The following is a 25,773-nucleotide window of genomic DNA, read 5'->3' as shown; positions in this document are numbered from 1 at the left end:
CTGTTTCTCTCTGCTCAGAACCTGTGAAGGTTTTCCAGTACTTTCAACTTAATTAGTCTTTTGGACTGTGGATATTTGTCTGATCTGAAAGGGAACAGTGAAGACACCATTTCTGTTGGCTCTCGAGTATTTGACTATGGCTCCTGAATGAAAAATGTAAATATATGAGAATGACTACCGGTACGCATTCTGAAAATGTTGAACTCCACGGCACTGACATCACATAATCAACCATCTGTAAGTAACTAACTGAATTAACGATTCCGATTGTTATCAATGTCTTGTCATGCTCCTGATGTCACTGGCATCATGTCATCCAGCAAGGTCTCACCTTGCCGAAACTTCAGATGAGAGTGTGCAAACATTATATATCCTGTTTTCCTTTTAAACAGGACATATTAAACCATGGATTTGGAAGGCACTAGCAAGGGCAGAGTTTATTTGTCGTCCGCAGTAGCTCTGGAAATGGCGCCAGAGAGCTGCCTACTTGAATCTCTTCAATACAAGTAATGCAGATCCAAACAGAGGTGTTGTTGGGACATTCAAAGATATTTAAGAATCAATAATGAAGTAAGAATAAATTAGTCCCTCGTCAGAATGGCATGCAACTTGTAAGAGACCTTGCAGAGACCGCTTTTCCCATTGTTCCCATTTCCAGTGCAGAATTTTCTCTAATTACCATTAACCACAGTTTTGCTCAGGGTCTTTGATTCCACCTTCAGTCAAGTCCTGCTTCGATTGAAAGGGAAGTCACTCTGTCCTCAGCTTAAATTACGTGGGAAGATCAGTTGAAAGAATAAAGAGCAAAAGACAAGAACACTGCTTGTTAGAACAATGTCCTCGCAATATTCCAAAGAAAATTGATACATGGTCTTACGATTCTGTCATAAGTTGTTTGTCCTGTTGGTGATGAGGCTGTTTGGTTAATCATTGTGTCAGACATACAGGCAGAAGCTCCAGTCTGTACCAAAATTGAACAAAACTATCCTGTTCACCGTGCATCAGACAGTAGCAAACATCCTATTGTCTGTTGCTATTGGACATTGATCATTCCAAACCTACCATTCACTGATGACCAGTAGAAGCACATAAATCAGCAGATTCCAGCATCTAGTGTGAGAGCAAAAAGGGAAAGGGAAGGTCAAGAGAAGTGGTGTGACATACATTGCGAGACGTGTAAAGGGAGATGGTCAGTGGAAGGGTATGTAACAACAGAATGGGCAATGCAAGGTAAGTAGGAGGGTAAGAATCGAATAGGAAGGGAGGATGAGGTGTGCCAGAAGGCGCATCAGTGGCAGGAAAAGCATAGAGTTGGAAAAGTGAGATTGATGGACAATCAACATCACTGTTCAGGATAATTGGGATCCGGTTTCCTTTGAAGCTTAAGAAAAGATTCCTCATACTTTATTCTTGTTTCTTGATTCTTGTTCACATTGTACAATCACTCTGCATTTCTGTATCTCCGTCAAATGCAGACAGCGTTTTCTTTTTCCCCAATGCATTATTGCAACATGATGTCACTTTTTAAATCAATATTCACAACGATGGGTCCTTGTTCTTTTAATTTGCTTCCAATCCAACGTAGAAATCAGAATGTGAATTGATCTTCTATAGTGTGTATATAATGTAGAAATTAATTTAATCTTTACCCTCATCACTCTAGCTCTTTCAAACAAACTTAATGAATGAGCCTGCGTCCATCCTGCACATGAAAAGAAAAATCTTCAGCTCTCACTATTGCAGCAAATTTATTACAGAATAAGTTGCAAGCCCGCATCAAATTAAACTGTCGCAGTGCACAGTGCCAAAAGCTGGTCCAAAATTAAATATATGCAAGTCTTATGAATAATATATGCAGAGGGATGGAGTGTAAAAGCAGAATTCAGCTCCATGTCCAAAATATTATTTGTAGCTTCCTCATAAAAGACCTCAACTGCATCACACTGTAAGTTCACCAAAATATGAAAAACAAGCGACTGGAATTCACAATTCATCCTCTTCAACAGATCTGTAGAACAGGTAGAAAATCAAGGTTTGTACCTGACATTCATAAATAGAACATAGAACATTACAGCGCAGTACAGGCCCTTCGGCCCTCGATGTTGCTCCGCCCTGCCATACTAACCTGAAGCCCATCCCACCTATGCTATTCCATGTACGTCCATATGCCTATCCAATGACGACTTAAAAACACTTAAATTGACCAATCTACTACCGGCACAGCATTTCATATCCTTACTCCTCTCTGAGGAAAGAAACTACCTATGACATCTGTCTTATACCTATCTCCCCTCACTTTAAATTTGTGTCCCCTCGTGTTTGCCATTCCCATACTTGGAAAAAGGCTCTCCCTGTCCACCCTATCTAACCCTCTGATTATCTTGTTTGTCTCTGTTAAGTCACTTCTCAACCTTCTTCTCTCTAACGAGAACAGCCTCAAGGTCCTCAGCCTTTCCACGTAAGACATTCCTTCCATACCAGGCAACATCCTAGAAAATCTCCTCTGCACCCTTTCCAAAGCTTCCACATCCTTCTTATAATGTGGTGACCAGAACTGTACACAATACTTCAGTGTGGCTGTACCAGAGCTTTGTACAGCTGCAGCATAACCTCCTGGTTTCGGAACTCAATCCCTGTATTAATAGAGGCCAAAACACTGTATTGCCTTCTTAACAACCCTGGCAATCTGGTTGGCAACTTTCAGGGATCTGTGTACATGGACACCGAGATCTCTCTGCTCATCTGCACTCCCAAGAATCTTATTCTTAGCCCAGTACTTTGAATTCTGATTACTCCGTCCAAAGTGTATCACCTCACACTTGTCCACATTAAACTCCATTTGCCACCTCTCAGCCCAGCTCTGCATCCGATCTACGTCTCTCTGCAACCTACTGCATCCTTCGTCACTATCTACAACTCCACTGACCTTAGTGTCGTCCACAAAGTTACTAACCCACCCTTCTAAGCTGTCAGCCAGGTCATTCATAAAAATGACGAACAGCACTGGACCCAACACCAACCCTTGCAGTAAGCCGCTAGTAACTGGACACCAAGATGAACATGTTCGATCAACTACAACACTTTGTTTTCTTTCAGCAAGCCAGTTCCTGATCCAAACTGCTATGTCTCCCATAATCCCATTGTTCTGCATTTAGTACAATCACCCACTCTGAGGAACCTTATCAAACACCTTGGTGAAATCCATGCCCACCACATCAATCGGTTTACTCTCATCTACCTGTTTGGTCACTTTGTCAAAAATATCAATAAGATTCGTTCGGCACGCCCTACCCTTCACAAAACCGTGCTGACTGTCCCTGATCAGATTATTCTTTGCTAGATGGTCTTAAATCCTATCTCTTCTAACCTTTTCCAACACTTTACCAACAACTGAAGTGAGACTCACTGGTCTGTAATTACCAGGGTTGTCTCTACTACCCTTTTTGAAGAAGGGAACCATATTTGTTATCCTTCAGTCCTCAGGCACTATTCCTGTAGACAATGATGTTTTGAAGATCAATGCCAAAACGGGCAATCTCTTCCCTTGCTTCCCAAAGGATCCTAGGATAGATACCATCCAGCCCAGGGGACTTGTCTATTTTCAAACTCTGCAGTATTTCTAATACCTCTTCCTTATGAACCTCAATCTCTTCTAGTCTAGATGCAAGTATTTCTGTATCTGCCTCGCCAACATTTTCATTTTCTATAGTGAACACTATCGAAAAATATTTATTTCGTGCCTCCCCTATCTCCTCTGATTCCACACACAACTTCCCATTATCATCCTTGATTGGCCCTAATTTAATTCTCGTCATTCTTTTATTATGGACATACCTATGGAAAGCCTTAGGGTTAACCCTGATCCTATCCGCCAACAACTTCTCATGTCTCCTCCTGGCTTGTCTGAGCTCTTTTTGGGTCTTTCCTGATTTCCTTGTAACCCTCAAGCGCCCTAACTGAGTTTTCACATTTTGTTCTAACATAAGCATTCTTCTTCTTCTTGACCAGGGATTTGACTTGCTTTAGGTAAACACAATGACTGCAGATGCTGGAAAGCAAATACTGGATTAGTGGTGCTGGAAGAGCACAACAGTTCAGGCAGCATCCAACGAGTAGCGAAAACGACGTTTCGGGCAAAAGCCCTTCATCAGGAATAAAGGCAGTGCTGCCTGAACTGCTGGGCTCTTCCAGCACCACTAATCCAGTATTTGCTTTCCAGCATCTGCAGTCATTGTTTTTGCCTCACTGATTTTAACCTGACTGCGAATCCTCTTGCAATGATGCCTGCCTTGAAGAAGTTTTCCTCCTCTCTCAACAAGAATCTCAGGGAGTCCCTCTCCCACTGCAACTCTCAGGTCATTTCCTCTGCTCTGAAGCTCTTCAACCATGTCGTGAACTCTATGCTACTCTCTCCCCACCCCCACCCTCCTCTAGCTTATCTCTCCATGCTTCAAGCTCACTGCCTTTATTTCTGATGAAGGGCTTTTGCCCGAAACGTCGATTTCGCTGCTCGTTGGATGCTGCTTGAACTGCTGTGCTCTTCCAGCATCACTAATCCAGTATTCGACTTCCTTAGTAAACCACGGCTCACACGTTCTTAAACTTCCTCCCTGCCTGACAGGTGCATACTTATCTCGGACACACAGGAGCTTTTCCTTGAATAAGCTCCACATTTTTATTGTGGTCATCCCCTGCAGCTTCCTTCCCCATTCTATGCTTCCTAAATATTTCCAAATTGCATCGTACTTTCCCTCCCCACAGATGTAATTCCTGCTTGGTGGAGTACACCTGTCCCTTTCCATCACTAAAGTAAACCTGACAGAATTGTGATCACTGAATCCAAAGTGCTCACCTGCTTCCAAATCTAACACGTGACCAGGCTTGTTTCCCAGTACTAAATCTAAAGCGGCTTTGTACCTTGTTGGCCTGTCTACTTAATGTGTCAGGAAGCCCTCCTGAACACACTGGACAAAAACTGACCCATTTATAGTATTCGTAGAGTAGTGGTCCCAGTCAATATTTTGATACTTCAAGTCCCCCATGACAACTTCCCTGCCTCTCTCACTCCTTTCGAGAATCATCTTTGCTATTCTTTCCTCTACATCTCTGGGACTATTTGGAGGATTATAGAAAACTCCCAGAATGGTGACTTCTCCTTTCCTGTTTTTAACCTCAGCCCATAATACTTCAGTTAAGGAGTCCCCAAACATCCTTTCTACAACTGTAATATTGTCCCTGATCAACAATGCCACACCTCCCCTCTTTTACCATCTTCTCTGTTCTTACGGAAAAATTTGAATCCCGGAACCTGCAACAGCCATTCCTCTCCCTGCTCTATCCATGTCTCCGTAATGGCCATAACATCGAAGTCCCTGGTTCCAACCCATGCTGCCAGTTTACCCAACTTTATTTCGGATGCTCCTCGCGTTGAAGTACAAACACCTCAAACCAGGTTCTCGCTTGCCAGTGTCAAATACTTGATTTTGGAACTCCCTACTCTCATCCTCTTCTGTACCTGTCCTACAATTTTGGTTCCGATACCCCCTGCTGTATTAGTTTAAATCTACATTCATAACTTTGGTGAATTTCCCACTCAGGATATTTATACCCCTCTGGTTTAGATGAAGACCATCCTGCTTGTAAAGGTCCCACCTACCCCAGCAAAATCTCCAATTATCCAAAAACCCGCAACCCTCCCTCCTGCGCCACGTGCTCAACTCCTTTCTCTCCCTATTCCTCACCTCACTAGCACGTTGCAAGGGCAGCAAACCAGAGAAAACAACTCTGTTTGTCCTAGCTCTAAGCTTCCATCTTAGCTCTCTGAATTTCTGCCTCAAGTCCCCATCTCTCTTTTTGACCTATGTCGTTGGTACCAATGTGGACCACGACTTGGGTCTGCTCTCCCTCCACCCGAAGGAACCCAAAAACATGATCAGAGACATCAAATCCCTGGCACCCGGGACGCAACATACCAACCGTGAATCTCTCTCGCCCCACAGAACTTCCTATCTGTTCCCCCTAACTATCGAGTACCCAATGACTACTGCTCTGCTCGTCTTCCTCCTTCACTTCTGAGCAGCATGTGCCCCACTGCTTTCCCCTGGTAAGTCATCGCCCCCCCCCCAACAGTATCAAAAATGGTATACTTATTGTTGAGGGTAATGGCCACAGGGGATCCCTGCACTGCCTGCCGGTTCCCTTTCTGTCCCCTAACTGTCACCCATCTGTCTTTTTCTTTTATCTGGGTAGTGACTACCTCTCTGTAAGTCCTGCCAATAACCCCATCTGCCTTCCGAATGATCCGAAGTTCATCCAACAACAGCTCCAGTTCCCTAATGCTGTTTTTGCCTTGGGTGCACTTCCCACAGATGTAATCAGCAGGAACACTAGTGGTGACCCTTCCCACATTCTGCAAGAGGAACATTCCACTTCCGTAAACTCCATTCCCACGATTCTAACTCCTGAAGTGACGACTTAAAAAAAGGATTAGGAAATAAACTAGTTATCGAGTAGTGTCTCTGGTAACACAACCAAGCAAATATAATCTGTTCTGCTTACCCTTCCCAGAAGTCCTTTGCTCGCTTCTCCCTCGCTGGCCTGAAGGTAACAAGTTTAAACATACTTACCGGCCTTCCAGACCATCACCTTGCGCCAACATCACCTCCTCCTGGCTCCCCCCTCTCGCTGCTCCGAAATGTTGATGATATTAATGTGAGAGATAGGGGGGAAGGGGTGTTGGAGAATAATAAACAATGTTGTGGATGCCACAAAGATAGGCCAGATGGGTCACGGTGAGGAGGAACGTGTTAGGTTACAGGAGGGTGCACATTGATTGTTCAGATAGCCAGATCAATGACCGATAAAAATTAGCACTGAAAGATGTGAGATGCTGCACTTTGGAAGAAGTAACAAGACAAAAGAGAACTCAAACCAAGAACATAGGTTAGTCTTGCTTTTGGAGCAGAGAAGGATGAGGGGTGAACCTGACAGAGGTGTATAAGAGCATGAGAGGTATGGGCAGGGTGAACAGACAGCAGCTGGTCCCCTTAATCAAAGGGTCAAACAAATATTTGAAGCGAAATAGAAGATATTGAGAGTGGATCTGGGGAATGCGTTTTGAACCCAGAGGATGGTTTGTGTCTAGAATGCATTGCCTGTGAGGGTAGATCAGGAAGGTAACCTCACAAACTTTACAAAACACTAGCATCAGTACTGGATGGTGCAGACTCGATTGGCCTTGTCTTATACATGATTCCATGTGGTGGCAGCCATTAAAGCTCTGATAAATTCTGAAGCACCAACCAACGGTACTTGTTGGTTTGGTCTGGCGAATTGTGCTCAGTAAATGGCGAGATTACAAATCAACATCATCCCATGGAGTATCAGCACTTACTTAACCTAGGACAGCCCAGCCATCTGTTAAAATATCCAGGATAAATCACATGCTCAGTGCAAGCATCGTCCCTCCAAAGCAATAACATAATTCCAACTGTTTGACACCAATAACATAGACACAGACTTCCCTTCATTACTATATAGACTTGTATCTGTAAGGTTGCTATTTCTCAGAAAACTTATAAACTCCATCCTATATGCTTGCTGTGACAATGAGTCGGTTTTCCTGTTTTCCTGCGAGCTGTTCATTACAGCATGGCGGCTTGTGTAACAGTCCATCCACCACCAGTAATATTTACTCCCAGCTAACCCAACACATAAGATGCATTGCTGGTACTCCATCCTACCAGCCACTTGGACGGACCAACATCAACTGGACTGGAAATTCGCAAGGGCAATTAATGCTAGTCTAGCTCCATTAAAATTCCAAAGGAATTGAAAAGACAATCAGATTTTCTATAATTATTGAAAAATGCAGAGTCTGTTTTTATTGAGCTGATGCGTTTGCCCCTGTTTTTATCATTGTGTTATCTATGTCCATGAAACCATTTTGTGCATAAAAGTACAAAAAACGCTCAGGTCACAGATAGACTCATAGAGTCATAGAGATGTACAGCATGGAAACAGACCCTTCGGTCCAACCATTCCATGCTGACCAGATTTCCCAACCCAATCTAATCCCATCTGCCAACATCCGGCCCATATCCCTCCAACCCCTTCCTATTCATATACACATACAAATGCTTCTGAAATATTGCAAATGTACCAGCCTTCACCACATCCTCTGGCACCTCATTCCATACACGTACCACCCTCTGCGTGAAAACGGTGTCCCTGACATCTCTTTTATATCTTTCCCCTCTCACCCTAAACCTCTGCCCTCTAGTTCTGGACTCCCCGACCCCAGGGGAAAAGACTTTGTCTATTTATCCTATCCATGCTCCTCATAATTTTATAAACCTCGATAAGGTCACCTCTCTGCCTCCGACGCTCCAGGGAAAACAGCCCCAGCCTGTTCAGCCTCTCCCTGTAGCTCAGATCCTCCAACTCTGGCAAAATCTTTGTAAACCTTTTCTGAAGCTTTTCAAGTTTTACAACATCTTTCCGATAGAAAGGAGACCGGAATTGCAGGCAATATTCCAACAGTGGCCTAACCAATGTCCTGTACAGCCGCAATATGATCTCGCAACTCCTGTACTCAATACTCTGACCAATAACGGAAAGCATACCAAACGCCTTCTTCACTATCCTATCTACCTGCGACTCCACTTTCAAGAAGCTATGAACCTGCACTCCAAGATATCTTTGTTCAACAACACTCCCTAGGACTTTATCATTAAGTGTATAAAAAGACAATGAAGCATTTTAGCAAAAACGGCCAGGGCATTGTAGGCTATAAGTCTTCAGGTAACAGGGAATAATGTACATTGATGTTTTCTGGCTGGCGTAGATATATTGGGCTGAGGGCCTGTTTATTCGCTGTATGACTGTCACTTTAATTGTTGAAAACAAAGAATGTAGTCTCACTATTTCCAGAGCTTGTGAGCATCAAGTGCAGAGGAATGCAATATCCAAGGTCACACAGCACACCGACCTGAAGCTATATCATTCTGCCTTCTCTATCAAATGGATCAGAATCCCATTTCTCTCTTTGTAACATACCTGTTAGTGTTCCTGCACCACAAGAACCCCTGGGGTTTATCACCATATTCTGATTAGAAGTTACACATTGGCAACAGAATGCTGGCCTCGCTAATGAAACTCACCTCGCAACAAGAACTGAAAGGAATGAGCAGAATTCAAGTTATCCATTCGACCCAATCTGATTTCTCAAGCAGTATCAAGGCAGGCTTCCATTTTGCCCGATGCTCCTGACCTTTCTTCAAAACCACGAAACCTCCCTGAGTGCTTTTGAGTGCTGTTTAAAAGTCACATATGGAAACCTGTGCCCAGAAATCTGAAAGGAAATGTCTCCATGTTCATGAGAATCATCTCATAATTTTTTCAGTATCGAAAGTCAACAGAAATGCTGAAAGTAGCATCGGGGTAAGTCACCAATACAGATCAGTCATGCGATAAGATCGTGGATGATCTGATTGTGACATCAATCACACATTCCTCCTGTGCCGTTACAATGTCAGTGCATCACTGTTAGTCAAGAATCTGCCTCCTTCTGCCTTAGGAATATTCAATATTTTATCCTCCATTGCTATCTGGGAAGAGTTCACAAATACACGACACTTTGAGAAGATTAAAATATCCAACATCTTCTTAACTGGGATAACCTTCAGTTTCATAGTCCATTCCTTCCTGGTAATCTCTCACACAAGCTGAAATATGGTTTCAGAATTCAACATGAAAAGACTACTTCGAATATCCTGGGGTCACCAAGATCACATGTTGTTCGCCTAAACTCCAGCAGATCCACAGTCAGTCTGTTCAAGATTTCCACCTGAAATAAACGTTCCACACTGGAGTTAGTTGAGTGAATCTTCTCTGGACTGATTTGCGTGTGAGTATGACCATTGTTCTCTAGATGTGGTCTCGCCACTACTCTGCAAAACGAAGAAATGTTTCCCTAATTTTGAATGTATTCTGTTTCCGAAAATGTCTACATTCATTTTACCACCCTCAAAACTTTATGCACACAAAGTTTTTATTTTGTAATCCAGGTGCCCGGTTCTTCTGCGCCTCAAGCCAATCTCTCCATTGAAATAATACACTGCCTTTCGATTCAACCCGCCAACAACTTTGAGCGCACAGACAATACATCCTCGGATGCTCCAAACAACAATATTTGTCTGTTCACTTGACCCACCTTAATCTCTTTATAGACTCAAGTCCTCTTCATACGATGTTTTGCCAACAGTTTCAAAAGTTTGCATTCTTCCATAGCACACACAGAACATTTGGCCAAAGAAATAGTTTGTGGCCACATTCCAATGGAATTGGCAATGTAATATTTTTAATTAACATCAAACCAAGAACTTGTGACAATGCTAAAGTGTTTTGCAGTCCCACCACTCAGTTTCCAAAACTCAAAGTAAGGACAGATGGTGTAGAATCTGTGTGGTTAGAATTGAGGAACAGCAAAGGTGAAAAACCATAGTTGGAGTTATGTACAGGTCCACGAACCGTAGTTAGGAGCAGGGGCGGATGTCACATCAGGATGTAGAAAAGATGTGTAGAAAAGGCAAAGTTACAGTGATTGGGAGGAATTCAACATACAGCAGGACTGGGAAAATCAAGTTGGCAGAGGTTTGCAAGGAAAGGAATTTGTGGAAAGCCTGCGAGGTGCCTTTTTGGAGCAGCTTATGGTGCAGGCAACGAGGGAACGGGCAATACTGAATTTATAATTGTGCAATGAGGCAGACTTGATAAGAGAGCTTAAGGTAAAGAAACCTTTATGAGGCAGTAATCATAATATCATTGAACCTACTCTTCAATTTGAGAGGGTGAAGGTCGAATTAGAGTTTACAATATTACCACTGAATAAAAGCAACTACAAAGGCATGAGGGAGGAACTGGGTTACATTGACTGGGATAGTAGGCAAGCAGGAAAGACAGTGGGACAGTAATGACGGGAGTTTCTGGGAGTAATTCAGGACACACAGCAGAAATTCATCCCAAGCTAAAGGAAGCATGGTATAGGGAGGATGAGGCAACAACGGCTGACAGGGCATATCAGGGATAGCGTAAAAGCAAAAGAGAAATCAGATAACATGGCAAATGGCAATGGGAAACCAAGGGATTTGGAAACTTACAAATACCAATAGAGGGCAACAAAATAAGAAATAGGTGGAAGAAGATTAAATATGAGGGTAATATAAAAGACTGTAAGAGATTCTTTAGATATGTAAAGGGCAAAAGAGAGGCAGAAGTGCTCATTGGTCGTGGAATACGACGCTGTTGATATAGTAATAGGGGAAAAATAATGGCTGAGAAACTGAACAATTATTTCACGTCACATTTCACAGTGAAAGACACGAATAGTATCCCAAAAATTCAAGATAGCGAAGGGACAGAGCTTATTAGGAGGAGTTGCTCGAAAAACTAAATGGGTAAACAAACTGGACAATATCCCAGAGTTCCAAGGGAGATAGCTGAAGAAATAATGGAGACATTTGTGGTGATCTTTCATGAATTTCTCGAATCAGGGAGAGGCTCAAAAGACTAGAAAATTGCAAACGTGACGGCCTCTTTAAAAAAGGGAATAAGGCAAAAAAGGCAGAAAGTGACTGACCAATTAACCTAACCTCAGTCTTGTGTAAGATCCTAGAATCCATTGTGAAGGATGAGATTCTGCATACTTGCAAGTGAAATGTAAAATTGGGCAAAGTCAGTATGGTGTCATCAAGAGGACGTCTTGCCTCAGAAATCTGTAAGAGTTATTTGAGGATGTAACAAGCAAGTGAGACATGGAAAGCCAGTGGATGTTATCCACCTGAAATTCAAGAACGACTTTGGCAAGGTGCCGCACAGGAGGCTGCTGAGTTAAATAAGGCCCCATTTTGTTCGAGGTAAGTTACTAGTGTGTGCAGAAGCTTGGCTGCCTGGCAGCAAGTAGAGAGTGGGGATAAAAACGTCCTTCTTGGGCTAGCAGCCGATGACAACTTGTGTTCCACATGGCTCAGTGTTGGGACCACAACTTTTTACTTTGTGCATTAACGATCTACATTAAGGAACTGAGAGTATTGTGGCGAGGTTTTCAGATGATACAAAGGTAGGTACAGGGACATGCAACATTGAGATGACAAGGAGGCTGCATAAGGATTTAGACAGGGTAGGAGAGTGGGCAAAGAAGTGGCAGATGGAGTACATCTTGGTAAAACCTGAAGTGATGCACTTTGTGAAGAGGGAGAGAGGCATGGAGAGAGAAAATTCAGAAGTCTGAAGAGCAAAGAGAGTTGCAAGTTCTAGTACAGGATTGTCTCATGGTAAACTTGCAAGTTGAGTCAATAGTTAGGAAGGTGTTGCATCTGCTGCACAGTTTGCTTAAATTCTTCCATTCAGCAAAAGAATTGAGTCAACTCTTACAAACAATAATATTTGTTTATTGATCACAATCAGTGTTAGTCCAATAAAGTTTACTATAAATTAATGAAAAATATTGTAAACTGTCTTATGTTTTAACTTAACTTTGACTGACTGTGTACCACCACACTAGAACTTGGCCGGGCTCCACATGGTGATGCCTTCTTATTCTTCCGATGGTCTTGGAGTTGTCTTCTTTCTCAGTGGTTATTCTCCAGTTGCCGCACTCTGTGGGGTTTTGAGGTGATTCTTATCCTTCTAAGTCTCCAAGCCCTTGGGAGGGTATGGAAAATCTTCCAATCGAATGATCAAGTTCATTTACCCAGATCAATCAGACTCAACCAGGGGTTGGCATATTGATGGCCCAAGGGCGACATTCCATTGTATCATTCAAGTCCAATTTCAGGTGGGTATTGCAAGGTCTGTAACTGTCAGGTTTTTTTGCAAACCGTCTGTGAGTAGCTGCAGCTTGTCTCGATTCTGCAGCATATTTATTAGCAGAGAGTTTACTCGAGGCTGGGATCCATTTCCCAGCATGCTTAAATCATTATTCATTTTTAGATCTCCTTGGTAAGTTTATTAATGTCCATCATGTGTTCATTGTTCCTGGTGGCCTATCCAGTCAGAAAGACAAATACAGCGATGGCATTCATTTTGAGATTTCTTTAATATTAAAGCAGGGATGGATTGATGAGGTTTTACAAGGCTCTGATCAGACCATGTTTGGAGTATTTTTGCAATAGCATCATTTAAGATATATCTAGACAGATACAAGAATGCGCAGGCAGCAAAGGGATACAGACCCTCAGAAAGTATGCGACAGATTTCGACAGAGGATCTGGATTGGTGAAGGCTTGGAAGGCTAAAGGGCCTGCCGCTGTGCTGGAATTTTCTTTATTAGTCGTTCTTTATTTTTCATTCTAAAAATTGCAAGTTTTCAACTTATTGAATGTTACAATTTCATAACATAAACCATTTAGGTATTTGACAGCGCATGTGAAATTATTGTCATTTCTAAATTCGAGTCAGTGAGTTATAGTGATGTACAGCATGAAAACAGACCCTTCGGTCCAACCATTCCATGCCGACCAGATATCCCAACCCAATCTAGTCTCACCTGCCCGCACCCAGGCCATATCCCTCCAAACCCTTCCTATTTATATACCCATCCAGATGCCTTTTAAATGTTGCAATTGTACCAGCCTCCACCACTTCCTCTGGCAGCTCATTCCATACACGTACCACACTCTGCGTGAAAAGGTTGCCCCTTCGGTCTCTTTTATATTTTTCCCCTTTCACACTAAATCTGTTCCCTCGAGTTCTGGACTCCCCCACACCTGGGAGAACACCTTGTCTATTTACAATATCCATGCCCCTCATGAGTTTATAAAACTCGATAAGGACACCCCTCAGCCTCCGACACTCCAGGGAAAACTGCCCCAGCCTATTCAGGCTCTCCTTACAGCTGAAATACTCCAACCCTGGCAACATCCTTGCAAATCCTTTCTGAACCCTTTCAAGTTTCACAACTTCCTTCCGAGAGGAAGGAGAACAGAATTGCACACAATATTCCAAAAGTGACCTCACCAACTTCCTGTACAGCCACAACATGACCTTCCAACTCCTGTACTCAATACTCTGACCAGTAAAGGAAAGCATAAGAAACGTCTTCTTCACTATCTTATCTATCTATGACTCTACTTTCAAGGAACAATGAACCTGTACTCCAAGGTCTCTTTGGTCAGCAACACTCCCTAGGACATCACCATTCGGAGTATAAGACCTGCTAAAATTTGCTTTCCCAAAATGCAGCTCCTCACATTTATGTAAATTAAGCTCCATCTGTCACTCTTAAGCCCATTAGCCCATCTGATCCTGTTGCAATCCGAGGTAATCTTCTTTGCTGTTCTCAACACCTCCAATTTTGGTGTTATCTGTAAACTTACTAACTATACCTCTAATGCTCACATTCAAATCATTTATCTAAATGACGAAAAGTAGTGGACCCAGCACAGATCCTTGTGGCACTCCACTAGTCACAGGCCTCCAGTCTGAAAAACAACCCTCCACCACCACCCTCTTCCTTCTACATTTGAGCCAGTTCTGGCTCCAAATGGCTACTTCTCCCTCTATTCCATGACATCTAACCTGACTAACCAGTCTCCCATGGGGAACCTTGTCGAACAACCTACTGACGTTCAAATAAATCATGTCCACCACTCTGCCATCATCAATCGTTGTTGTTACTTCTGCAGAAAATTCAAAGAAGGTTGTGAGACATGATTTGCCACGCATAAAGCCATGTTGACAATCCCGAATCAGTCCTTGCCTTTCCAAATACTTGTACATCCTGTCCCTCAGGATTCCCCCCAACAACGTGCCCACCACCGCTGTCAGGCTCACTGTTCTATAGTTTCCTGTCTTGTCCTTACCAACTTTCTTAAACATTGGCACCACATTCACCAACCTCCAGTCCTCTGGCACCTTATCTATGACTAGCAATGATACAAATATCTCAGTCACAGGCCCAGCAAACGGTTCCTGGCTTGCCACAGAGTTCTCTATACACCTAATCAGGTTCCAGGGATTTATCCACTTCTATACGTTTCAAGACATCCAGCACATCCTCCTCTGTAATAAGAACATTTTGAAGTTGTCACCATTTATTTCCTTACGTTCTATATCTTCCATGTCCTTGCCAACAGTAAACATTGATTCAAAATACCCATTTCGTATCGCCCCCAACGCCTGCATTCCATACAAGTGATTCCAAGCCGATCTTTGAGGGGTGCTGTTCTTTCCCTATTTACCATTTTGTCCTTAATGTCTTTGTAAAATCTTTTTGGATTTTCCTTAATTCTATTTGCCAATGTTATTTCATGTCCCCTTTTTGCCCTCCTGATTTCCCTCTTAAGTATATTCATATTGTCTTTTGTACTCTTCTAAGGGGTCACTCGATCTACCTTGTCTGTACCTGTCATATGCTCCCTTCCTTTTCTTAACCAGACCCCCAATTTCTTTAGTCAAGCAGCATTACCTATATCTACTATCCCTTCCTTTCACCGTAACAGGAATATACTGTCTCTGGACTCCATTACCTAATTTCTGAATGCTTCCCACTTTCCAGCTGCCCTTTTATCTGTGAACATCTGCTTACAGACAGCTTTGGAAAGCTCTTGCCTAATATCATCAAATTTAGCCTTACACCAATTTAGAACTTCAACTTTTAGATCTGGTCTATCATTTTCCATCACTATTTAAAAACTAATAGAATTGTTGGCAAATAGCTGAAGCTCACACACTTCAGTGAGAATTAAATCGATTGATTATATTTAAATGTGCAGAAAGATAATTCTATCTGATTGTTCAATCGCTTGCTCACTCTGAATATGCAATCAGTCAGAGGTCAACCACTTTGCAAATAATATAGCCACAATATATGCATTTGAATACTGGCATTTAGTGTGTAATTATGATCACCAGAATAATCAGATAAGATTTTCTTTTTGGTATAAAACAAAACGCACACTCTTTACTTTTGTATCATAAAAGGTTGTTACCTGTTTACATTTTAGTTCCATCAATATAGAACCAACCTAATTTTTTTCAGAGATGATGCAATTATTGTTCAGTTGAATAATTGTAGTTCATATCTCATTATTGCCCAATTCACAAACATGGCTAACTCCTGATCATTGTTCAGGTCAGTAAACCCACCATGTCGCAATCATGGCCGACATTAAAAATGGATTCCAAAAGGCCTGAATTCAGGCACCGTGCTACTGCACCCCACAGCTGCCTGTGACACTGAGTGAGATACTGGCCTGCTCCAGAATCTTACCAGAAAGTTTCCAACCGGGGTCAGGACAATCATTCAAACATTCCTTCAAAGTAAATCATCTGAATTCCACCTTGGACAGGAGGCAACTAGCCAACACGCTATCAGTCATCACTCCTGATGAAGGGCTTTTGCCTGAAACAGCGAGTTTCCTGCACCTCGGATGCTGCCTGACCTACTGTGCTCTTCCAGCACCGCTCTAATCTAGACTCTGGTTTCCAGCATCTGCAGTCCTTGTTTTTACCTATCAATGTTCTCAGTGTAGTTAAAAATACTCTCTAAATTAGTTACCAATGTTTGATCAGGAACCAGGTCTTACAAATTCATCTTCAGTCAGAGCATGACCCAGAGAGCATTGTATGGACATGGACTGTCCGAATCACATGGTATTGGTTATAGTGCTGACATCTGGCATGTTCCCCATACTTCCTACATCTGCTCCCTGGTCCAGACGCTGTGTGAACATGTTCACAATTGACAGTTTTCTGCAGCATCTTATGTCTCACTGTGAATCCTCTGAAATTATATCCAATAAAGGCACCTTCACATTCACCAGTATCAAAGTAAAATTGTACCTGCCTGTCGATGGTCAGATATTAATACATGGGTCACTCAACAGAATGTATCTGAAGAAACCAGGAGCTAATGACAAGACAAAAATCAGTTTAATAACTAAACTTGGTGGATTTTGTCTGGTCGAGGTAACCACACATATTGTTCTGGCCCTCAGCTGACTGTAACCATGCACACCATAACTGGAAGTCTTGGCCTTATGCCCCTTCCAGCTTCCTAAGCTCGCACACCTCACTCCCTCACACATTCACCAACTAATGAGAATCCACCAGCTGAGAGAAACCTGGAACATAGAACAATACAGCACAATAAGAGCCCTTCAGCCCTCAATGCCTTGCCAACATTTTATCCTACTCTAAGATCAGACTAACCTGCATAACCTTCAATGCACTAGCTTCTATGTGCCTATCCAAGAGTCTTCTTAATTATCCTTAATGTATCTGACTCTATTTCTATCATTGGCCGTGCATTCCACCCCACCACCCTCTGTGCAAAGCAGCTATCTCTGACATCTCCCCTAAACCTTCCTCCAATCACCTTAAACTAACGCCCCTGGTAGATAGCCATTTCTGCCATTGGATTAGACTCCCATGTCCAATTTTTGACTCTCAATTCTTGTACACCTCTATCAAGTCAGCTGTCATTCTTCTTCGCTCCAGGGAGAAAATCCCTAGCTCCCTCAAACTTTCTTCTAAGGCATGTCCTCCAGTCCAGGCAGCATCCTGGCAAATCTCCTCTGCATACTCTCAAAGGCTTCCATATCCTTCCTATGATGAGGCAAACAGAACTGAACACAATATTCCAAATGCGTTTGAACTACACCTTTATACAGCTAAGCATTAACCTCACTGCTCTTAAACTCAATCCCCCTGCTAATGTAAGCCAACACACCATCCACGTTCTTAACAACTTTATCAACTTGGGTGACAATTTTGTGGGACCTATGGACATGGACCCCAAGATCCCTCTGTTCCTCCCCATTGCCAAGAATTCTGCATTTATCTCTGTATTCTGTATTCAAATGCAACTTTCCAAAATAAATCACTTCACACTTTTTAAGGTGAAACTTTATCTGCCAATTATAAGCCCAGCGCTGCATCCTGTCAATGTCCTGTTGCAACTGACAACAGCCCTCCACACTATCCACAACTCCATCAACCTGCATGTCTTTGGTAAACTTACTAACCCACCATTCCACTTCCTTATCAAAGTCATTTATAAAAATCACAAACAGCACAGGTCCTAGAACCGATCCTTGTGGAACACCACTGGTCTCTGAACTCCAGGCTGAATACATTCCATCTGCAACCATCCCTCTCTCTTCTATGGGCTAGCCACGCCCGTATCTAGAGAGCCACATTTCCCTGCGTCCCATGTCTCCTTACCTTCTGAATAAGCCTACAATGGGGAACCTTATCAAACGCCTTGCTAAAATTTGTGTTCACCACATCTCCTTCGGTCTACCTTCATCAACATGAATTTTTCACATCTTCAAATAATTCAATAAGGTTTGTGAACCTCCTATCTCTAATCAAATTATCATTTTCGAAATAATTGTAAATCCTGTCTCTCAGAATCGTCTCCAATATTTTGCCTACCACTGATGTAAGACTGACTGTTTGATCATTCCCAGGATTATCCCTATTCCCTTCCTTGAACAAGGGAATGATATTTGCCACACTCCAATCATCTGGCCCCACTCTAGTGGACAGTGAAGACAAAACGATCATCACCAAAGACACATCTTCCATCACTTGCTGGAGTAACCTCGTGTATACCTAATCTGGCCCAGGGGATTTATCTATCCTTATGTTTGTGCTTCAATCAGTCTGTATTTCCCTTCAACGTGTCTACACCCTGTACAACCAACTGATTGAATGCTTTCCATTTCAGTGCTATATACAGTGCTGCCTTCCTGAGCAAGTATAGTTCCCCAACGTCCTGCGAATCACGGAAGCAAAGAAAAAAAGAATGCACCAATCCCTTCCTGATAAAGAGCTCATGCTCGAACCGTCGACTCTCTTGCTCCTGGGATGCTGCCTGACCTGCTGTGCTTTTCCAGCATCATACTTTTCGACTCCGATCTCCAAGAACTGTAGTCCTCACTTTCTCCATTACTGAGGGCTGTCCGCTCTGCACACTGAGCAGGGAATTAACCATCAAAAATCATTGTATGTGGAGCTGACTGCTCAGTTCTGGAATTTTGCACGTGATGAATACATTTTTAAAAAAATTACAATTGAACAAATATTGATTAAGTCCCAGAGTTACAATTTTAGTTCATGGTTTGGGCAGCCTGATAACAAATAGTGAATGATTGAGGAACTCCGATACACAGTGTATTCCAGGTGTTATATTCCAGCTTATGTTAATGCTGGGAGTATTATCAAACAGACTGTTGTGATAATGGCATGAGTTGACATGGAACTTGTTTTGCCATCACAGAGACGTGTTTGAGAGGGGTCAGGGCTAACAACTCAATATTCTGTTGTACTGGAACTATAGTCAGGACAGGAGAGGGTGTTAAAGAGGAGGTGGTGTAGCATTATCAATTAAGGAACAGTTACTGCAGTAAGGAGGGACAATACCTTGGACGTGTCTTGAAATGAGACTTTATGGGTCGAGGTTAGGGTCCAAAAGACGACAGACACAATGCTGGGGATATTTTGAAGAGCCCCAGAAAGATGAACATGCACATGCAAATGTATAACCAATTCACCGAGGTGTGTAAAAACCAATTCACTGAGGTGTGAAGGAAAGCAAGTCCGAAGATGTTACAGAGATAGGAAAGCAAGGCTGGAGTTGTTACAGAGATCGGAAAGCAAGGTTGGAGATGTAACACAGATAGGAAAGCAGGCTCTAAATGTTACAGGGATATGAAAGCAATGCTGGAGATGTTTCAGAGTGAGGAAAACAAGGCTGGAGATGTTACAGAGATAGGAATGAAAGGCTGGAAATGTTACAGAGAGAGGAAAACAATGTTCTAGATGTTGCAGAGATAGGAAAGCAAGGCAGGAGATGTTATAGAGAGATGAAAGCAAGGCTAGAGATGCAACAGAGGTAGGAAAGAAAGTCTGGACATGTTACAGAGAGAGGATAAAAAGGATGGAAATGTTACAGTGATAAGAAAGCAAGGTGCGAGATGTTACAGAGATAGGAAAGCAAGTTTGTGGGCGGCACGGTGGCACAGTGGTTAGCACTGCTGCCTCACAGCGCCAGAGACCCGGGTTCAATTCCCGCCTCAGGCGACTGACTGTGTGGAGTTTGCACGTTCTCCCCGTGTCTGCGTGGGTTTCCTCCGGTTGCCTCCCACCCTCCAAAGATGTGCAGGTCAGGTGAATTGGCTATGCTAAATCGCCCGTAGTGTGAGGTAAGGGGTAGGTATAGATGTAGGGGTATGGGTGGGTTACGCTTCGGCGGGGCGGTGTGGACTTGTTGGGCCGAAGGGTCTGTTTCCACACTGTAAGTAATCTAATCTAATCTAATCTAAGACTGGAGGTATTATAGAAATAATGTGGCCTGTGCATGCTAGAACAGGTTAGTGAGATATTTTTGAACTCCTTCACAGGATATGGGGAAAGGTGAAGCAGCTGGAGTTTAGAGAGATAGGGAGGGGTGTAGGGGCTGGCGGAGTTTACAGTGATAGGTGGGGCTATAGTATGATATAAATATTGTAGTGATTACGGAGGGTTACTGAGATACAGATCGATGTAGCGGCTGGAGGAGATGACAGGGAAAGATACAGAGATGCACATAGATAGTTTAAAAATTGAATTGTGCAATGTCTTAATAGAGAAAATATTGTTGACCTCTGTGGAATAGACAAGGTACTGGGAGGAACTGAAGGAGTGAGACCTTGGACTGTCCAATCACAAGAGTTATAGACTGAGTGTCATAAAGCACAGAAGAGGCCCTTCGATTGACAGTGACAGAAAAGTAAAAGCCCTGCAGACACTGGAAATCCCTCCTTCCTAACGTCTGGGGGCTAGGGCTAAATGTGGGAGAGGCGTCCTACAGACTCCTCAAGCAACAATGTGACATGATGAAGCCTCACGTGTCAGATCAAACACAGAGACGGAAACCTCCCGCTGACTCCCTTCCCTCAGCTGATGGATCAGTGTCCCTCTGCATTGAACACTTGGAGGAAACACTGACAGAGTGAATGAGCTGAAGAACGTATACTGGGTGGGCTATTTCAAATCACCACCAACAGGTGCTCAGCAGCAGCATTCCTGATCGAGATGGTCGTATCCAAACGAACATAGCTGTGAGACTACGTCTGCACCGGGTGGGGAGGGAACGACTGACAGGGATAACATACTTGACCTCATTTTCACCACGGCTGCAGAGACATTGATCAATGCCCATATTGGGAACAATGACTACGGTACACAGCATTTCTGGAGACATTGTCAATTGTGTGTGTGGGGGTGGGGGGGGAGGGGGAGGGGGATGGATGGTATGTGTGTGTGTACACATGTGAGCGCACATGTGAGAGATACTAACACCATGCTAAACGGGACAGATTTCGAAAAGATCTGGAACTCAGCACTGACCTCTGTGAGGTGATTTGTGTCATTCCCAACAGCAGCAGAATAGTACTCCAGCACAATTTTCACTGTCACTGCCTGGCATATGGTCTACTTTACCCTGACCATCAGGCCAGGGGATAAACCCTTGTTCAATGGAGAATACAGGAGGGCTGGCCAAGAGCAGCACCAGGTACACCTCACAATGAGGTGAGTTACCAAACAGGACCACTTACTCACCAAATAGCATAAACAGCCAGTGACAGACAGATCTAACCAACAAATCAGACCTAATCTCCACAATCCTGTCACATGCAGTCAGGTTGAATGGTGGTGTCAATCAAACAACTCACTGGAGGAGGAGGATCCCCACATATCACCTTCCTCAATGATGGAAGAGCCAAACACAACAATAGAAAAGCTAAGGCTGAAACGACCACAACAATGTTCAGACCGAAGTATTGATGGGATGATCTATTTTTGTCTCCTCTAGATGGCAGTCTTCAGCTAATTCGATTCACTGTGTGTGGTAATTCCAAACGACTGGAGGGATGGGGAATGCAAAGGCTGTGGGCCCTGATAATATTCCATTCAAGCTGTTCCTGCTGGTATACAGAACTGACATCGACCTGTCAATGTGGGAAACTATCCGGGTGCGTCCTGTTCACACACAAACAAAACATCAGACAATCAATGACTGCCCCATTGCTCTCATCTCTATCATTAATAAAGGGATGGAAGATGTCACCCACAGTGGGATCAAGCAGCACTTCCTCAGCACCAACCTGCTCACTGAAGCTCAGTTTGGGCTCTCATCCCTTGGGCTCATTGAAGCCTTGTTTTAACGATGTACAAGAGACCACGCAGCTGAATTCTAGAGGTGAGGCAACAGTGACTGCACTTAACATCTTCGTAACTACATTTGACCAAGTGTCATATCCAGAATTAACTGCAAAACTGGAGCAAATAGGAATCATTTGCACTGGCAGAAGTTACACCTGGTACAAAGGAAGGTGGCTTGGTTTGGAGGAGAGCAGCCATCTCAGCTCCAGGACAGCTCCGCAGCAGTTCCCCTGTGTTGGTGTTTGAGTAAGTCTATAGATCAGAAATGGAAAGGTAAGGCACCATACTCCTTCGGGATGATAGGGCTGCTCTCTCGTTAGACAGAGACGACTGGTGGTAGTTTAACTGGACAGTCATCATGCCTCAAGCAAGGGAGAGGTTGAATAGGACAGCCCTTTTCAGTCACCTCAGAATTGAACCCACACTGTTGGCATTAATCTGTGTTACAAAATAGCCGTCCAACTAATTAAGATAACCAAGTCCTCACTCAGCTCCTTGCGGTAGATATTGTAATACTATTCCATTCAGATATGTTGTTAAACACCTCTGGAGCAGGTGGAACTAGAAGCAAGCTTCTTAGCTCAGAGACAGGGACAGCATCAGTGAGCTATAAGAGTGCTCTCTGCCCTACACCCAATAATTTCCAGCTGCTTCATAAATGACTGTAAAATCACAAATGGGGATGTTTGCCAATGATTGGACAGTGTTCAACACCAATCGTGATTTACTCAGATACTGAAGCAGTCCATGTCCAAATGTACCAGGACCTGGAAACATGCAGGTGTGTGCTTAACAGTGACAATACCATTTCCATTACACTTGTGCCAGACAACGATTACTTCTAACAATGGAAAATTGATCCTCATCCTCTAACGTTCTTTGCCACCACCATAACTGAACACACACCAGGCAATATCGCGGGGATTATCGTTAAACTGAACTGGACTGACCATATGATTTCATTAATTATTCCTGTGAAGGGCTAATGCTAACACATTGACTTCTCCTGTATCTCAGATGCTGCCCGACCTGTTTTACTGTTCCAGCGCCACTTTTTGACGCATATAAATTCTTTCGCGACAAGAATATGTCAGGGGCTCGAAATTCTGCAGGAATAACTCACCTCAAAATTTTCGAAAGTCTGCCCCCTATTGCTAAGAAACATTTTGAATGTGTGTGTAATTAAATACTTCCATTTGCCTGGGTGAGTGCAGCTTCACCCCTCATCCACTGACGCTCAGTAGCAGCAATACCTGCCATCTACAGGGTGCTCTACAGAAATTTACCAAGGCTCCTTACAACGGACCTCTGAACCCCGATAGAAGGACAGGGAAGCAGATACATGGGATCCCCACCATGTTCGCGTTCTGTTCCAAGCCATCTACCATCCTGATTGGGAAGTATATTGCCGTTCCTTCAGTGACACTGTTTAAATTTCCCTATCTATCAATAAATGCCGTCCCAATCACATTTCATGAAAAAATTAACATTTAAAAATTGTCTCGACCTATTCAATGCTGGACACTGTGTTTTGAGTTTTGTGAGCTCAGGCTGGTTGGTCCAGGCAGTACCTTGCATGTTGTGAACAGCTGAAGGGATATGCTGTTTGAAACAATCTGTCAGTCTCTCAGAGGCATGGCCTACATACCGAGCATCACACAGACAATGGCATTCTCATCCCACATTATTGAGCTCTGAGATAGACAGAAACAACTAAAAACGTACTCATATCTGACTGGAACATGTTTAAACACACAGTGATATTGTTGCCACGAAAATGATTATGAGTGACTATTAGCAGGGAGAAAGTGAGGACTGCAGATGCTGGAGATCAGAGTGAAAAAGTGTGATTCTGAAAAAAACTCAAACGTTCAGGCAGCATCTGAGGAGCAGGAGAATCGACTATTAGTTAACAATATTAATACAAGGGAAAATAATTGTATACTTTCAAAGTCCTTGTACTTAATTATAATTTATTCTTGGGTGTGGCAATGAGACTCATCATTTCAATGCTGCTTACTGTGAGCTTTCATCATATAGTTGTTATAACAGTGTACTGAATAAATGGGTGGATTTTGTGCTGGTTGGACAAACTATGAGTTGGTATTATGAAAGCATGTCGGACTTTCAGTAAAGAGACTTCGCTGTTAATGGTTAGAACAATGCTGCAAGCATTTACACAGAGATGTCCAGCTCAAGTCACACACAAGTTTGTTGGGCTGGGCTGATGCCGGTCATCAATGGGACTGCACAATTCTGTTTGGACACTGACTTTGTGGGGCTAACATACACTGGATGTGGTTTATGAGGGATTCAATGTAAGATGCCATGTGCTGCAGGAGTCCATCACCTTTATCACACCTTCATTCATGATCAGGTCCAAGGTGCAGAATTAAAGTGTTTAGGTGGCACACACAAGAAAAGATATACTTGCAAGACATGGCTGTTTATAGGTCATTGTTATAAATATTGAACTGCATCTGGACCAGTGCGATGTGCTAGTCCATTGACCAGTCCGCCCCACACACATCTCCCTGATGTTCAGGTGTATCTCTAACCAGTCTATTGTGAGTGTTTGTGTGAGCAACTGCCCAGCTCCAGTTTGGAAGCTCTTTGTCAGATTTTGGAGATGGTCAGTGTTTTGGAGGTCCTGGTGAGGCCCAATAACACTGTATCTGAATTCAGGCTTTTCATCAAAGACATTTCCAACAGCTTTGCTGCCTGCGAGATGGTGTGTTCACTGATCTGAACATGAAGCGGCTGTTTACTATAGTTACAGAATTGTGTAATAGTTAGGTGTGCGCTCTGGTAATTCAATTATTGTTCACTTCAATTGTTTTCAACTGAAAAACAATGATGTTTGGTTTATTTAAAAATATGTAAGAAATAAAGTGATATTAACTCTTCATTACAGAAAATGTGAAAGTGACCAGGTATATATTTCCCATGGACTAATCAGGCAACAGTCAGATATTGCCTCTAAAGCAGGTTTCTGCGAACAAGACTATGTCCCAGGCAAAATCATCACCCTCTCTGGTAGGTTCAGTCCCACTGACAGGACACAGCCAGGCAAAGGGGGACAGCTCATTGGTATATAGTCAATATAGGGTGGCGTGGTGGCTCAGTGGTTAGCACTGCTGCCTCACAGGATCAGGGTCCCAGGTTTGATTCCAGCCTCGGGCAAATGCCTGTGTGGAGTTTGCAAATTCTCCCTGTGTCTATGTGGGTTTCATCCCACATCCAAAGATGTGAGGCTCAGGTGAATTGGCCATGTTAAACTGCCCATAGTTTTCAGTGCATTAGTCAGAGAAGTGTGCGTTGCTCTTTGGAGGGTGGGTGTTGACTGGTTGGGCCGAAGGGCCTGTTCCCATCCTGTAAGGGATCAAATCTAATGATAGTGCTGGATCCTGTGGCTGCTAGACTGCTCTGGAGCAGGTTATGGTGGAATCAATAAAAGGGAAACATATAACTGATCACATCGTCACCGATCTGACTGCGACAGATACACCTCTCCATTTCAAATATCAGTAAGAATGGCCACTGCACAATGGGGAGCAAGGG

Source organism: Chiloscyllium punctatum, chromosome 7 (assembly GCF_047496795.1).
Source record: "Chiloscyllium punctatum isolate Juve2018m chromosome 7, sChiPun1.3, whole genome shotgun sequence".
NCBI lineage: Eukaryota > Metazoa > Chordata > Chondrichthyes > Orectolobiformes > Hemiscylliidae > Chiloscyllium > Chiloscyllium punctatum.
Note: the sequence above shows the minus strand (reverse complement) of the source record.